The sequence below is a fragment of the Rhinatrema bivittatum genome, chromosome 18 (assembly GCF_901001135.1).
Source record: "Rhinatrema bivittatum chromosome 18, aRhiBiv1.1, whole genome shotgun sequence".
Taxonomy (NCBI): Eukaryota; Metazoa; Chordata; class Amphibia; order Gymnophiona; family Rhinatrematidae; genus Rhinatrema; species Rhinatrema bivittatum.
Genome location: NC_042632.1, coordinates 6000632 through 6017345, shown reverse-complemented (window position 1 = coordinate 6017345; position 16714 = coordinate 6000632). Strand labels below are relative to the sequence as shown.

Genomic DNA, 16714 nt, shown 5'->3' with positions numbered 1-16714 from the left:
CCCAGTTTTTCCAAAATAAAATCAACAATCTTTTAACTCAACTGCCTTTCAACACAGCTGACGCCCTCCCGACATATCAACACCCGACCTTCATAAACTCCAGCCTAAACACTTTTGAGCCCGTCTCTTCCACTGAGATACAAACCATCCTGAGAAGAATGAAACCTTCGTCTCATCCTGTAGACCACATCCCCACCAAACTACTCCTATCTATTCCAGACACAATAGCCACATCATTGACAAACATCATCAACTGCTCTCTAGCCCAAGGATCCTTCCCAGATGATCTCAAAATGGCCTCAATCTCACCACTCCTAAAGAAACCCAACCTTGACCCAAAGGACCCCAACAATTTCCGCCCCATAGCTAACCTCCCATTCATCGCCAAGATCATGGAAAAATTAGTCAACTCTCAACTTTCAAACTACATCGAAGACAACAATCTCCTCTTCGCCCCACAACACGGATTCCGAAAAAATCGAGGCACAGAATCTCTCCTTCTCTCTTTGACAGACCATATCCTATTGGGCCTCGACAAAGGAAACTCATTCCTACTGATCTTGCTAGACTTATCCGCAGCGTTTGACACGGTCAACCACGCCATCCTCCTAAACCAGTTGTCATCTATAGGAATCAGCGGCACCGTCCTTTCCTGGTTTAAAACCTTTCTCAACAATAGGGGGTTACAAAGTCAAACTCCAAAACAAGGAATCCTCAAGATTTGACTCTGCCATAGGAGTCCCACAAGGTTCCTCATTATCTCCGACTCTTTTCAATATTTACCTTCTTCCTCTATGCCAACTTCTCACCGACCTCAATCTAAAGTTTTTCCTATACGCAGATGATATTCAAATCATCATCCCTATCAAAGACACATACTCTAATACTCTTGACTACTGGGAATCATGCCACCAAAAAATCAAACAACTACTCAACAGCCTACACCTCATCTTAAATTCCTCCAAGACTGAGATCCTTCTCATCTCGCCTGAAAACAACACCAACAACAGTACTCTTCCTACCAATCTTCCTACCACACAAACTAGAGACCTAGGAGTGATAATAGATAACCGGCTAAACTTCAAGGCACACATCAACAAAACAACCAAAGACTGCTTCTATAAACTCCAGGTCCTGAAAAGGATAAGACCTCTTTTCCACGCTCAAGACTTCAGAACGATCATCCAAGCAGTCATTTTTTCGAAACTGGACTACTGCAATTCCCTATTGCTAGGTCTACCTTCATCCTACTCCAAACCACTTCAGATGGTTCAAAATTCAGCAGCCCGTATTCTGACAGGCGCAAGGAAAAGAGACCACATTTCCCCCGTCCTGAAAGAGCTTCATTGGTTACCCGTATACTTCCGCATCATGTATAAAGCCATAACTATCACCTATAAAACTATACATCAACTCACCGTCCTCGATCTCCAATTCCCTCTCCAAGTACATAATTCTACTAGACCTACTAGAGATGCTTATAGAGGCTCCCTCCTAGTTCCCCCAGCGAAAACGACCAAACACATTACCCTAAGAGATCGCGCCACCTCCACAGCTGGCCCTCTACTGTGGAATTCCATGCCTACAGACCTCAGACAGGAGCCCTGCCTCCCAACTTTTAGGAAAAAACTTAAGACTTGGTTATTCAAGCAAGCTTTTCCGGACACAACCCAATGACACATTCCAATGATTCCTAAAACACCTTGCCGTTTTGTATATAACATTTATTTTGTATACTACATCTAAATTGTATATTGTTTAACCATTTCTATCCTCTCCTCTCTTCTTCCTTCTCCAAGTTCGGCCACCCCTGTTAAATGTAACTGTACCTTCTGTCACCACAGTTCTAGTTCTATGTATTTATTGCACCCCCGTTCTATGTAAACCAGCAAGATATGTTTCCATGATTGCCGGTATATAAAAACTCTAAATAAATAAAAATAAAAATAAAATTAAGAAAGGTGGAAAGAAGGCAAAACGATTACCGGCATGGTTAAAAGGGGAGGTGAAAGAAGCTATTTTAGCCAAAAGATCTTCATTCAAAAATTGGAAGAAGGATCCAACAGAAGAAAATAGGATAAAGCATAAACATTGGCAAGTTAAATGTAAGACATTGATAAGACAGGCTAAGAGAGAATTTGAAAAGAAGTTGGCTGTAGAGGCAAAAACTCACAGTAAAAACTTTTTTAAATATATCCGAAGCAGAAAGCCTGTGAGGGAGTCAGTTGGACCGTTAGATGATCGAGGGGTTAAAGGGGCACTTAGAGAAGATAAGGCCATCGCGGAAAGATTAAATGATTTCTTTGCTTCGGTGTTTACTGAAGAGGATGTTGGGGAGGTACCCGTAATGGAGAAGGTTTTCATGGGTAATGATTCAGATGGACTGAATCAAATCACGGTGAACCTAGAAGATGTGGTAGGCCTGATTGACAAACTGAAGAGTAGTAAATCACCTGGACCGATGGTATACACCCCAGAGTTCTGAAGGAACTAAAAAATGAAATTTCAGACCTATTAGTAAAAATCATCCATTGTACCTGAAGACTGGAGGATAGCAAATGTATCCCCAATATTTAAAAAGGGCTCCAGGGGCGATCCGGGAAACTACAGACTGGTTAGCCTGACTTCAGTGCCAGGAAAAATAGTGGAAAGTGTTCTAAACATCAAAATCACAGAACATATAGAAAGACATGGTTTAATGGAACAAAGTCAGCATGGCTTTACCCAGGGCAAGTCTTGCCTCACAAATCTGCTTCACTTTTTTGAAGGAGTTAATAAACATGTGGATAAAGGTGAACCGGTAGATATAGTATACTTGGATTTTCAGAAGGCGTTTGACAAAGTTCCTCATGAGAGGCTTCTAGGAAAAGTAAAAAGTCATGGGATAGGTGGTGATGTCTTTTCGTGGATTGCAAACTGGCTAAAAGACAGGAAACAGAGAGTAGGATTAAATGGGCAATTTTCTCAGTGGAAGGGAGTGGACAGTGGAGTGCCTCAGGGATCTGTATTAGGTCCCTTACTGTTCAATATATTTATAAATGATCTGGAAAGAAATACGACGAGTGAGATAATCAAATTTGCAGATGACACAAAATTGTTCAGAGTAGTTAAATCACAAGCAGATTGTGATAAATTGCAGGAAGACCTTGTGAGACTGGAAAATTGGGCATCCAAATGGCAGATGAAATTTAATGTGGATAAGTACAAGGTGATGCATATAGGGAAAAATAACCCATGCTATAATTACACGATGCTGGGTTCCATATTAGGTGCTACAACCCAAGAAAGAGATCTAGGTGTCATAGTGGATAACACATTGAAATCGTCGGTTCAGTGTGCTGCAGCAGTCAAAAAAGCAAACAGAATGTTGGGAATTAGAAAAGGAATGATGAATAAAACGGAAAATGTCATAATGCCTCTGTATCGCTCCATGGTGAGACCGCACCTTGAATACTGTGTACAATTCTGGTCGCCGCATCTCAAAAAAGATATAATTGCGATGGAGAAGGTACAGAGAAGGGCTACCAAAATAAGGGGAATGGAACAACTCCCCTATGAGGAAAGACTAAAGAGGTTTGGACTTTTCAGCTTGGAGAAGAGACGACTGAGGGGGGATATGATAGAGGTGTTTAAAATCATGAGAGGTCTAGAACGGGTAGATGTGAATCGGTTATTTACTCTTTTGGATAGTAGACTAGGGGACACTCCATGAAGTTAGCATGGGGCACATTTAAAACTAATCGGAGAAAGTTTTTTTTTACTCAACGCACAATTAAACTCTGGAATTTGTTGCCAGAGAATGTGGTTCATGCAGTTAGTATAGCTGTGTTTAAAAAAGGATTGGATAAGTTCTTGAAGGAGAAGTCCATTACCTGCTATTAAGTTCACTTAGAGAATAGCCACTGCCATTAGCAATGGTTACATGGAATAGACTTAGTTTTTGGGTACTTGCCAGGTTCTTATGGCCTGGATTGGCCACTGTTGGAAACAGGATGCTGGGCTTGATGGACCCTTGGTCTGACCCAGTATGGCATTTTCTTATGTTCTTATGCGGGGTCCCCTATGTAGTGCGGGAGAACTGGAAGATTAATCAGAGGTGCCGCTGCTAACGCTGGAGGTGCCACTGATGGGGGAGTGATGGCGGAGGTGACCGTGACGTCAAGGCGAGCGCTGAGGTGCTCTTTGGAACCTGCCAGAAGCTCCAGGAATTGTTGCTGCTGTTGTTTCTTCTGCGCCAGACCCAGAATGGCCTGAAGGCCCGAGAGATCCTGAAGGCCGGGTCCATGGCTTCGGCAAACTGTTGCACTTGTGGACCCTTGGACAGAGGTGAGGTTAGCGCTACCCACAGGGAAGAGCCCTGCAGGTTTTCACCGTCAGCAGGCGGAGCTGGCTGGAGCAGAGGGCCAACAGGGACTTCACCAATACCAGACCACGTTCCCTGCAGGTTGAGCCCTTGGGTACTGGGGCCGGCTGGACTTAGGTGTGGGCCTCTGGGTGAAGGAGAGTCTGATTTGGTGGAAGAAGGCCAGCATGAAGAAGACAGGTCAGTTTGGGTAGAGGTCAAGGCAGGTGGCAGGCAGCAGAAACGAAGACGAACTGAGTTTGGGGCAGGCAGCAATCCAACGAAGTCAAGGAGGATCAAGGTCTCACGAGAATCCAGTACCAAAGAAGAAGCTGATGTCCAGAGCCTAAGAGTCAATCTGAAGGGCGGAGACAAGGCGATACAGCAGGAACCACCACATGAGGAGACAGGAACCAAGGAAGACACAGGAACAGGAGCAAGGATCTGGAACCGAAGACAGGGCACAAGGACTGCATGGCAAACATCTACTTGAAGAGTGTGACCTATTGCTGAGGCGTCAATAGCAGGTCAGAACAGGCTTTAAATGCAGGAGAGCCTGTGATGTCATCAGTGGGTGCTGCAGTGATTTATCCCACTGTGGGCCCTTTAAATGGTGATGAGCCGCATGCGCGCCTACAGATGCACTGCTCAGTGAGTGGTGGCCCTAGCTCCATGCGCCAGGCCTTCGCAGCGGTCAGCCACATCTTCAGCATCGGGTACTGTGCTGAAAGTCGGGAAAGAGGTAAGGGCTACTGGTACCTGGACAGACCCGTGGCTGGCTGAACTCAATAATTATGATCCCTTGGATTTAGATAGATGGGAAAGGATGAACTTTTCATGGTGAGAGGGAATGGTTATCTGTAAGACGAATATTCTGCTGTGCTTTTGCTATTTCTTTCAGACGCTCCCATTGCGGGTCCCGGATGGTCTCCTGAAGATTTAGCAGCATAAGCTGTTTAGATTTATATGGATACTTTCCAGATGTATTGAATTTCTTGAAATCAATGTGAGGCATTTAAACTTGCGTTTTTTGAATTTCCCCAAAGTTGTGGGGGAAATTCCTTTTTCCACGTTGGAACAGTTTCTTCAAGAGGTTCTATGATTTCCACCTGAAAATATGCCTTCAATTAACTCTTGCTATTTTCTTCCAAAAAGAATAACTTTTGGGGATGGCTGCTTCAGCTGGAATTCAGGAAATTTGTCTAATTTTCTTGAAAATTCCTCTCTTATGGTTCTAGACAGGAACACTTTACTTGTTTCCTTTTATTTCTACCTTAGATTTAAACAAGTGAATTGCAATTATTTTTGACATTTCTCTTCTTTGATTTATGGTCAACCAGTTAGGATATTTCCTGATCTGGCCCAGGTTACACAGATTAGGAGGAGAGGGTTTCTATCTTTTCGGCATGACGTCACCTCTCTTGGGTTTTCTTTCACATTTCGCTACGCTTGTAAATGTATTATTAAGAGTTGATGAATGTTTTATATTCTTTCAGTCTGAACAATTACAATCTTTTCTAAAAGTCTGTAGGCCTCTCACTTCTCTTACACCTCAATCATCTTAGAGCTATTGTATTATTATGCAGCTAGCAACAACTATGTTATTGCCTTTCCTTGTACTCCTCCCCATTGTTTTTCTCCCCCCCCCCACCCCACCCACGTTGTTTCTTGTATTTTTCTGATTTGGATGGATAATTACAATTCTGTATTATCTTTATTATTATTTTTTTAATTTTTTATTTTCAAAACATTTTCAAATTATAACAAGCATATATCTTGCTAGGGTAATATAGTACAGTCATAGATCATAATAATGTAAAAAGAAAAAAGACAAGAATTACAATTCAATCTTGTACTAAAAATAAAGGAAATATTGGGGAGAAAAGGAAAAACGGAGCAATATCAAGAAACAAAATCATTCATAAATCAGATGGCCATGTATTTATACAAAAAACCTTATCTATTTGAGGAACACGCGCTTATACTGTAGAACATACTTTTCTCCACGCACTGCCTTACCAAACGAGATCTACACCCACAGCTGACATTTGTGTATTACAACATACTGATAAATCCCATCTGATTGCTAGCAGCATTCATAATCATTGGCATGTGTTACAACTCCATCCTATATTTTCAGAAGCGCCTATGTTTTCATATCAAGGAGGCAAAAAAGTACGGGACTATGTTGTTCGTGCATCACCTTCCATCTCTGCTCCTCAATCTTTTGAAGGTATTCATTGCCAATGTGGGAGATGTGACGTGTTCTAATACATTAGAAGGTAATTCATGGCAACATCCTCTTACCAAGATAATCTACAAAAAGAAAAATGATACCAACTGTGAATCCTCTTTTGTAGTTTATTTAATTCAGTGCCCTTGCCCATTACTGTATGTGGGCAGAGCCAGTTGCCAATTCAAAATCCGTTTACGTGAGCATAGGAGCCAGATTAAGACAGCTAACATAGAATCACCCATTGTCAATCACTGTATTCAAGCTCAACATATCTTTTTCTCAACATAAATGGACGGTACTAGAACATGTTGTGCCACATTCTCGTGGTGGTGACATTCACCGCCATCTGAATTACCGTGAACAATGGTGGTTTTTCACCCTTTCTTCGCAAACACCTAATGGTTTAAATGAAAGCATTGAATGGTCAATGTTATTGTGAATTCTCATTGGCAGCAGTCAACTTGCCTCTCACCCATTGGCTGTTCTTACATCTGTCAGTCAGTTTAAAATAAGCTAGGAAAATGGCGGATCTCAGCTCCGCTAAAGCTGAAGTTCAGTAGCAGATGAGAAAGGAGTCCTGACACTTGAAACATATGTAATTTAGCAGCTTGAAATGTTACATTTCTAAGAATTTGCAGATACAATGTAGCATGTTTATTTCTGTGTCGCAGAGCACAATTTAAAAGCCACGAGCCGTGTCGGGTTGAGTGATTCAGAAGTGCTGCTTTCTTCTTTAATGATAAGTGCCAGTGTCTTTACAATGTTTAAAACTTGAAAAAATAATATGCTTAAGTCATAAGGAGTAAGCTTGGAAACCAATGATTAAAAGTTTATAGCCTTTTGTCAACAAACTGGCTGTAATTAACACTTAAAAACTGAGCCTACACACAAAAGAAAAAAAAAATAAGCGTTAAAGAATTAATGCAGCAAAAAATGGTGTAATGGCTGTTTTAAAGTGAAACAATGAACTTGTTATGAGGTTTTCCAAGTTTTCCCAAAAGAATACCAAAGTATTATCAGCTTTCAATATATGATGTTTTCATATTAATATATCAAGGATTATACATCATAGTGTTGCAGTTCACAATATTTTCAAGATAGACTCCAGCCAGCACAGGCAGATATCATGGCACTACAAGCCTCGGTAGTAAAATAGGTGGCCCGGATTGAGGATTTGGAAAATCGCTTACGCAGGTCGAACCTGCGATTTGTGGGGTTGCCGGAGTCCCGTGAGGACAAGAATCTACCTGCAAAATTGGAGGCCTGGTTCAGCAGCGGATTCATGACGTTGGACCGGCCTGGGTATTCACCACCCAGGACACATCGCGTGGTCTGCCAAGCGTGGCTCTGCCACGGCTGCGCATGGCACACCACGTGACTGGAGCGATCGGCCCACCGGGGGATGCCCGATCCCCCGATAGTCCAATCCGCTCCTGGCCTGGTTAGAGCAGGAGCTGGGCCTAACTCAAGCACATGGCAAGCTGTGCATTGAGAGGGCACATAGGCTCGGGCCTCGTACACAAAATGCAGCCCAGCCGCAAGTGGTAGTGGCAAAAATATTCAGTTATGTCCACAAGCAAGAGATCCTTCAGGTGGCGAGAGCGAAGCAAGAATTGTGCTATGGAAATACAAAGATTCTGGTGTTTCAGGATTTCTCTGCGGCGGTGGCTGCGCAGTGCAGGGCAATGGCTCCTGTTTGCACTCAATTAATAGCCCAGGGAGTTCGGGCCACACTTCTTTACCCTGCTTGGCTGAGGGTCGCCACAGCTAAAGGTGTTTCCTGGTTTAATTCTGCTGAGGAGGCAAAGGCACTATTAAAAACCTATAGCATCAGGACCCAACAGTCTGCAACCTGTGCAAGCAGAACCCTGACATTTAGCACTAGTTTTGTGAGCAACGAGGTTTTTTTTCCTTTGTTTTCTACTAGTGCAAGTGAGATATGCACCAACTAGCTGGAGAGAGTACATGGTTTTTTGTTTTTTTTTGTTTTGCAGCCTAGCAGTCTATCATCAGCTACTGAGCAATGTGATTGCTTATATTGTTACTTATGGTACAGCTTGTCTGTTAACCTAGGGCAGCTCCGTTTTCTGTTAAACTTATAATATTTTACCTCTGTGTAAACTCCGATCAGCGCAAGTGGACTTTTGACAGTGGGCACTGTTTTTTGTTTTTTTTTATTTTCTGTTTCAGTCCTAGTGCTACTGAACTATGTAACAGTGAGCCGGTGAGAGTGCCTGGGGTTTTTTTTTTTTTTTTTTTTACAGCCTAGCCCTCTGCCACCATTTACAAGGCAATATGGGTGTTCATATTGCCAGTTATCGTTCACTGAGCCAGTTATGGCAGCTTTGTTTCTACTTAAATTGACCTTTATTACTCACGTGGGAAAAAAATGTTTTATAATAGTTGTTATAAACATCAATAGGAGCGAGTACTGCTCTCCACAATCAATATCTGAATCACCACGGAGATGCAGGAAAATTAATTCAGTCCCAAGGCATCCAATTTTTTAAATGTTTTTATTCATTGAGTCGGCAACTCCATTGCTCAAAAGTACAGAATTTACTCAACACCGGGTCCCCCGACACGGACCCGTGTTTCGCCAAATGCGGCTGCGTCGGGGGGGAACAGTGAATTCTTTATGGCATTCAAACTAAAATTCAAAAGAAAAAACTATTAAAGTCTTTAAATTAGAGACTGAAAACAACAAAGGATCCTATATTATCAAGACAATAAATATAACATTGATAATAACTTTTGTAATTTATACCCGCGGGAAAGAAACAAACAGTGCTTATGTAAAATAGTAGGAAAATTCAGACGGAGTTTAGCTTAAATTAAAAGGCACCGAACGGACACACAGATCAAAACTTAAATTCTGTAAATAGCTATCCTTGAAATGACAGCAAGTTATATTATATATACACATCTATTAAACTTGTGGAAATTCAAATGGACTTCAAACAATACAGTGAAATAAATCAATCTACTTATAAAGTGGCCCTTTTAAATTTCAACAGTCTGAATATATGAAAAACTTTTAAACGCATATCAGGAACACGAGCAGGTTACCTTTAAACTTCAGAAACTTAGACGGCGTTTTCGGCAAGGAGCGCCCAGAACGCCGGCATTACTCGATATTTAAAGTGTCAGAATTGGCGCCAAAAAACTAACCAATCCGGGACGGGTTACCAAGGTAACAACCAGCCAATCAGAGTTAAGCACGTCCAGGGGACAGCAGCAAACTGTCAAAGAAAATATTGCCACTCAATTTCATTGTTAAGTCCCGTAGGGGTAAGACTATTTAATTTAAAAATCCATTTTTGTTCCCTGCGTGCTAATATATCAGAAAAGCAACCTCCTCGTGATGGTGGCAGAACTACATCAAGAACATAAAATTTAATATCAGATTCAGTGTGTCCCATAGACGTCCAATGCGCAACTAAAGGAGCTGTTTCTCTGCTATTTTTTATGTTCGAACGATGTTCGATGATGCGAGTTCGAATTTGGCGGGACGTTTTGCACATGGACATATAATTGTGTAAATCAAAAATCACGCCTTTAGTTTGACATGTTGAATTAAAATTCAAACTATACTTAGCATGAGATCCAGGATGTTCAAATACAGTTAAATTGGACGTCAAGGAACACACTGAACAGTATCCGCATGGACCATGACCCAAATTTTGTGTTGCTTCAGTTACAGTAGGCTCCAACAATTGAGAATGTTCCAAAACATCCTTAAGATTGCGACCCCGACGAAATGAAAACCGAATTGGAACATCAAAAATCTTATGGATAGATAACATTGGCCAGTACTGTTTAATGATATTCGTGACACGATATACATGAGTGGAAAACGGAAGGACACAATTAAAGTAATCATCAGATGATCTAGTTTGCGGTAGAAATAAATATTCACAATTAGCATACAAAGCTCTTTTAAAGGCTCTAAGCAGAATTCGACGTGGGTACCCACGTTCCTGAAACCTTGCTATCATCTGCTTAGCTTCAGTAATGAACTCATCACGGGTAGAGCAGATCCATCTTAACCTGAGTAATTGGCCTGTTGGAATATTTGATCTTAAAGGGGTGGGATGATGGCTATCAAATCTTAACAATGTATTCCTATCTGTAGTTTTTCGAAAAATGGATGTGCTAAAACTGTCATTATCAACTGAAACAGTAACATATAGAAAAGCAATAGATCTAGGATCAATCATATAGTTAAATTGCAGGTGTTTATTACATGAGTTCAGCCAATCATAAAACATGTAAAATTGGATGTCAGAGCCCGTCCATACTAAGAAGACGTCATCTATATATCTTAGCCATATAGATATAAAAGAAGCCCATGATGATGTATAGATAAAGTCATCCTCAAATTTACTTACATAGAGGCAAGCCAGCCTGGGGGCCATGGTGGCCCCCATAGCTGTCCCCTTAATTTGTTGGAACATGGTGGTTTGAAATTGGAAATAATTTCGAGTTAAAGCCAACCGTGTAAGTGTAAGAAGAAAAGAAGTAGAAATGCGTACTGGTTCCGGACGTTGATCCAAAATCTCCTCAATCAAATTCAGAGCTTCCTGTTGGGGAATATTTGAGTATAGTGAAATAATATCTAGGGATACCAAGAAACAACCCGAATCAAGAGGAACTCTTAAATTTTCCAAAATCTGAATAAAGTGATTTGTGTCCTTGACAAATGAACGTGCCTTGCATACCAAAGGTTTAAGAAAAATATCAACGAATTGTGATAATGGTTCTAAAACCGAACCGATGCCCGAGACAATCGGGCGACCTGGTGGATTCTGTAATGATTTATGAACTTTAGGTAGTATGTAAAATGTGGGAATGATGGGAAATTCAGTCTGTAAAAATGAAGCCTCACATTGTGATAGGAATACATTGTTAAGATTTGATAGCCATCATCCCACCCCTTTAAGATCAAATATTCCAACAGGCCAATTACTCAGGTTAAGATGGATCTGCTCTACCCGTGATGAGTTCATTATTGAAGCTAAGCAGATGATAGCAAGGTTTCAGGAATGTGGGTACCCACGTTGAATTCTGCATAGAGCCTTTAAAAGAGCTTTGTATGCTAATGGTGAATATTTATTTCTACTGCAAACTAGATCATCTGATGATTGCTTTAATTGTGTCCTTCCGTTTCCACTCATGTATATCGTGTCACGAATATCATTAAACAGTACTGGCCAATGTTATCTATCCATAAGATTTTTGATGTTCCAATTCGGTTTTCATTTCGTCGGGGTCGCAATCTTAAGGATGTTTTGGTACATTCTCAATTGTTGGAGCCTACTGTAACTGAAGCAACACAAAATTTGGGTCATGGTCCATGCGGACACTGTTCAGTGTGTTCCTTGACGTCCAATTTAACTGTATTTGAACATCCTGGATCTCATGCTAAGTATAGTTTGAATTTTAATTCAACATGTCAAACTAAAGGCGTGATTTACACAATTATATGTCCGTGTGCAAAACTATACGTGGGCAAGACGTCCCGCCAAATTCGAACTCGCATCATCGAACATCGTTCGAACATAAAAAATAGCAGAGAAACAGCTCCTTTAGTTGCGCATTGGACGTCTATGGGACACACTGAATCTGATATTAAATTTTATGTTCTTGATGTAGTTCTGCCACCATCACGAGGAGGTTGCTTTTCTGATATATTAGCACGCAGGGAACAAAAATGGATTTTTAAATTAAATAGTCTTACCCCTACGGGACTTAACAATGAAATTGAGTGGCAATATTTTCTTTGACAGATTGCTGCTGTCCCCTGGACGTGCTTAACTCTGATTGGCTGGTTGTTACCTTGGTAACCCGTCCCGGATTGGTTAGTTTTTTGGCGCCAATTCTGACACTTTAAATATCGAGTAATGCCGGCGTTCTGGGCGCTCCTTGCCGAAAACGCCGTCTAAGTTTCTGAAGTTTAAAGGTAACCTGCTCGTGTTCCTGATATGCGTTTAAAAGTTTTTCATATATTCAGACTGTTGAAATTTAAAAGGGCCACTTTATAAGTAGATTGATTTATTTCACTGTATTGTTTGAAGTCCGTTTGAATTTCCACAAGTTTAATAGATGTGTATATATAATATAACTTGCTGTCATTTCAAGGATAGCTATTTACAGAATTTAAGTTTTGATCTGTGTGTCCGTTCGGTGCCTTTTAATTTAAGCTAAACTCCGTTTGAATTTTCCTACTATTTTACATAAGCACTGTTTGTTTCTTTCCCGCGGGTATAAATTACAAAAGTTATTATCAATGTTATATTTATTGTCTTGATAATATAGGATCCTTTGTTGTTTTCAGTCTCTAATTTAAAGACTTTAATAGTTTTTTCTTTTGAATTTTAGTTTGAATGCCATAAAGAATTCACTGTTCCCCCCCCCCCGATGCAGCTGCGTTTGGCGAAACACGGGTCCGTGTCGGGGGACCCGGTGTTGAGTAAATTCTGTACTTTTGAGCAATGGAGTTGCCGACTCAATGAATAAAAACATTTGTATATTTAAAAATTTGGATGCCTTGGGACTGAATTAATTTTCCTGCATCTCCGTTATAATAGTTGTTAAACATTGAAGTGACACCTTAATGTGAATTATAATAAGGCATTTATCATCTCATTTATTATAAATGATGGGGGGTGGGGGGGGTGTGAGCCAGCATGGTAGTGGGCTCGGTTTTACAAATTGGATGGGAAACAATGGGGGGATGGGGGCAGGGGGGGGGGGGGTTGGGAGGGAAGGAAGACAAATGAAGGGGGGTAGTAATGAGTCATGTAAGTGTTCATAATGTGATCTTTAATATAATTTTTCACCAGGTTGATGCCAAAAGAATTTGTCCGGGGTGGACAAGCAGTGGAGAGTCCGAGCTGGTAGGGCTTACCCTGTGGATTAAAACTTGTCTATACTACACCTAATCTTACAGAAGGCAATAGCTAATTTTGACACTTGCTTAGTTACTTGGAATGTATGCGGGATCAATTCACCCATTAAGAAATCTAAGATTTTGTCTCTTAAAAAAGCCAGTTTTGCATTTCTTCAAGAAACACATCTTACTGATGCAGAACATGAGAAACTGTGGAGATGCTGGGGGGGGGGGGGGGGGGGGGGGAGAAGTGTATTATGCTTCTGCCACAACTAAATCAGCAGGAGTGGCTATCCTAGTCAATAAGACTGTACCTTTCCGAGTACATAGGGAAATTAAGGACCCTATGGGACGGTATATTATATTAGAAGCAGATATACATCAGAGTAAGGTGGTTCTCTGTAACTTATATGCACCTAATAATTATAGTCCTAGCTTCTTCAGATAACTGTATCAACTTTTGGTACCGCACCTGGGAGACTGTATCATAATAGGTGGAGATTTCAATACAGTACAGGATCCTTTCCAGGATAAATCTCCTCCACAAAAAACAGACTCAGGATGTGGTAAAGGCCCGTCCTTTCTGGAGCATTCTTTACACCTGATAGAGATTTGGTGGACTCTGCACCCAGGGGAGAAAGACTTTACACATTTGGCTAGAGTGCATGGCACCTTACCTAGAATAGACTATTTCTTGATCAGTACCAGTGCGGTATCAAAAGTAAATGCTGCAGCGATAGAGGAAATTGTCATTTTGGATCATGCCCCAGTCTGGCTGGACCTGGAATTGGACAGACGGCAAGCTGCTTCCCCTACATGGAGATTCCCCTTTTATTTAGTCATTGATATTAAATTTCAGGAGTATGTGAGAACCAAATGGCGGAGCTATGCAGAACCAAATGCAGTCCGTGCATCCCCGGTGCTCTTCTGGTATACAGCTAAGGGAGAGGGAGATAAGCTCATTTATGGCCCATAGATGGAGAGCCATGGACCGCAAAATGCTAACTTTGACTACCCACTTGAATAGAGCCCAGGCAGTGCTAAATCGGACGAATACTAGTTCGGCCCGAGCTCAGTATTTAACGGTGCACCCATAACCCTGGCAGAGGTAACCTCTGTTATTAGAACTGCTAAGCGCCTTAAGGCTCCTGGCCCAGATGGGTACAATGCTGAATTCTATAAGTGTGTGGTTGACCTGGTTGGAGAACCATTGGTAAGGACGTATGCAGAGTTATTTGAAAAAGGAGCTTTTCCAGCCCATACTAATACAGCCTATATTACACTTATCCCCAAAACAGGGAAGGATCCACTCATGCCTGAATACTACCGTCCAATCTCTTTATTAAATTTTGATCAAAAGATTTTTGCAAAAATGCTGGCGGATAGATTGGCTAAGGTGCTTCCATCACTTATTGGACCCGGCCTGGTGGGCTTTATACAGAATCAATATGCTTCTACTAGTATTCGAAGAGTACTAGTGGCTATGACAATGTGTCAGCAAATGGAAGCCCCATTTCTCGCTATAAGCTTTGATGCTGAAAAAGCATTTGATAGGGTAGAGTGGGCCTATCTTTTACAGGTGCTAACATGGATGGGTTTTGAGGGGCTATTTCTCCAGGCAGTGAACCTACTATATCGGGACCCTGAGGCTCAAAGTCAACGGCATTCACCATTAGTAGGGGCACTAGAAAAGGCTGCCCACTATCACCGCTTCTTTTTATTCTCCAACTGGAACCTTTACTTTGTTCCATTCAAATGTCCCGGGAAATAAAAGGCATGTGCTTTCAGATGGCAACTTTTAAATATGCTGCTTTTGCGGATGACATATTGGTTTTCCTAACCGATCCGCAAAAGTCCCTTTCACCTTTATTAAGGTTATTTTGGGCATTTGGAATATTTTCGGGACTGTATTTGAATATGAACAAAGCCACCGTGCTGCCCTACCCAGAGGATATAGAGTTGCTGGGGGGAGGATTTCCCTCTTCAATGGGCAGGAGACTCCTTCTCTTACCTTGGAGTCCTTTTTCCATGTTCATTGACTAAGCTTTACAGACTTAGGGCCAGATTTTAAAAGCCCTGCGCACTTAAATCTAGCCAGATTTATGCATGCAGGGGACTTGCGAGCCTATGTTGTATAGGCCGCCGGCGCACACAAAGCCCCGGGACGCGCGTAACTCCCGGGGCTTCGCTAGGGGGGCAGCGCAACATTTGGGGGCATTCTGGGGGCGGGGCTGTGGGTGTGGTGCCGGCCCAGGGGCATTCTGGGGGCATGGCCGAGGCCTCCGAAGGGAATGGAGGCAGGCTGCTTGGCTTGGCGCACGCAGGTTGCACAATTGTGCACCCCCCTGTGTGCGCCGACCCTGGATTTTATAACATGCGCGTGGCAGCGGGCGCATGTTATAAAATCGGGCTTAGATTTGTTCGCGCTGGGTTGTGCGAACAAATCTAGATCCACACATAACTTTAAAAATCTACCCCTAAGCTTTACAGACTTAATGTGTTACCACTGATTAGGTTCACACGAGACAAATTGCTCAGTCGGCAAAAATTGCCCTTATCGCTGGGAGGAAGAGTCAATCTTTTCAAGATGATTATCTTGCCCAAATGGCTCTACCTCCTGCAAAGTTTGCCCCTTCACTTAAAATGCGCTGAATTGATCCAATTTGATAAAGCACAGTGGAGCTATTATTGACGTGGAGGAAAGGCATTGTTAAGAGAAAAATGGGGTACGGGAAAGGTGTTCCTGATCTAGCTTTGTACAATCTGGCCTGCAACCTCCGGGTGATGAGAGACTGGTTCCTGGATAAGTCCACATTCATTGATATAAATGCTGATAAAGCACTAGCAGTCCCATTCGACCTTCAGTTTGTACTCCAGTCAGAGGGCTAGTGTGCTTCCCACGTTTTTGATGCGAAATGTCCTTTCTAAACCGCGTCATCAGTCTTGCCTGTGGTTAACCCATATTTTGGATTCTGCCCGAGTTTGTGCTTATTTGTTACCTATACAAGGGAACCCAAATTTTACACCAGGATCTCAGACTGCTGCCTTTCGTGGGTGGGCCAGTAAGAGAATCACGCAATTAAGTCATGTGCTGTCTTCTGAAGGTCACATATTATCGTTTGAAGAACTTAGGGAGATTTATGGTCTTTAGCCTGGGTATGTCTTCCCATACAACTTCAGCATTATGTGGGGTCACTCCCCTTAGTCTCGAAGCAAGCTTCAGTTTTTCACATGGATAAAATAT

General features: G+C 41.9%; 1 protein-coding gene across 2 annotated transcripts in view; it reads left to right on the top strand.

Annotated features, from left to right (window-relative positions):
- TMEM173 (transmembrane protein 173) overlaps positions 1 to 16714 on the top strand; it is a 265188-nt gene that overhangs the window by 100806 nt on the left and 147668 nt on the right. The window contains exon 1 of one of the 2 annotated variants that reach the window (XM_029583822.1): positions 13428 to 13477. The exons of the other annotated variant lie outside the window; for it this stretch is intronic. The gene's annotated coding sequence lies outside the window, so the exon portion shown is untranslated. Of the gene's footprint in view, positions 1 to 13427; positions 13478 to 16714 lie in introns of those variants that run through there. 2 annotated transcript variants of the gene reach the window in all.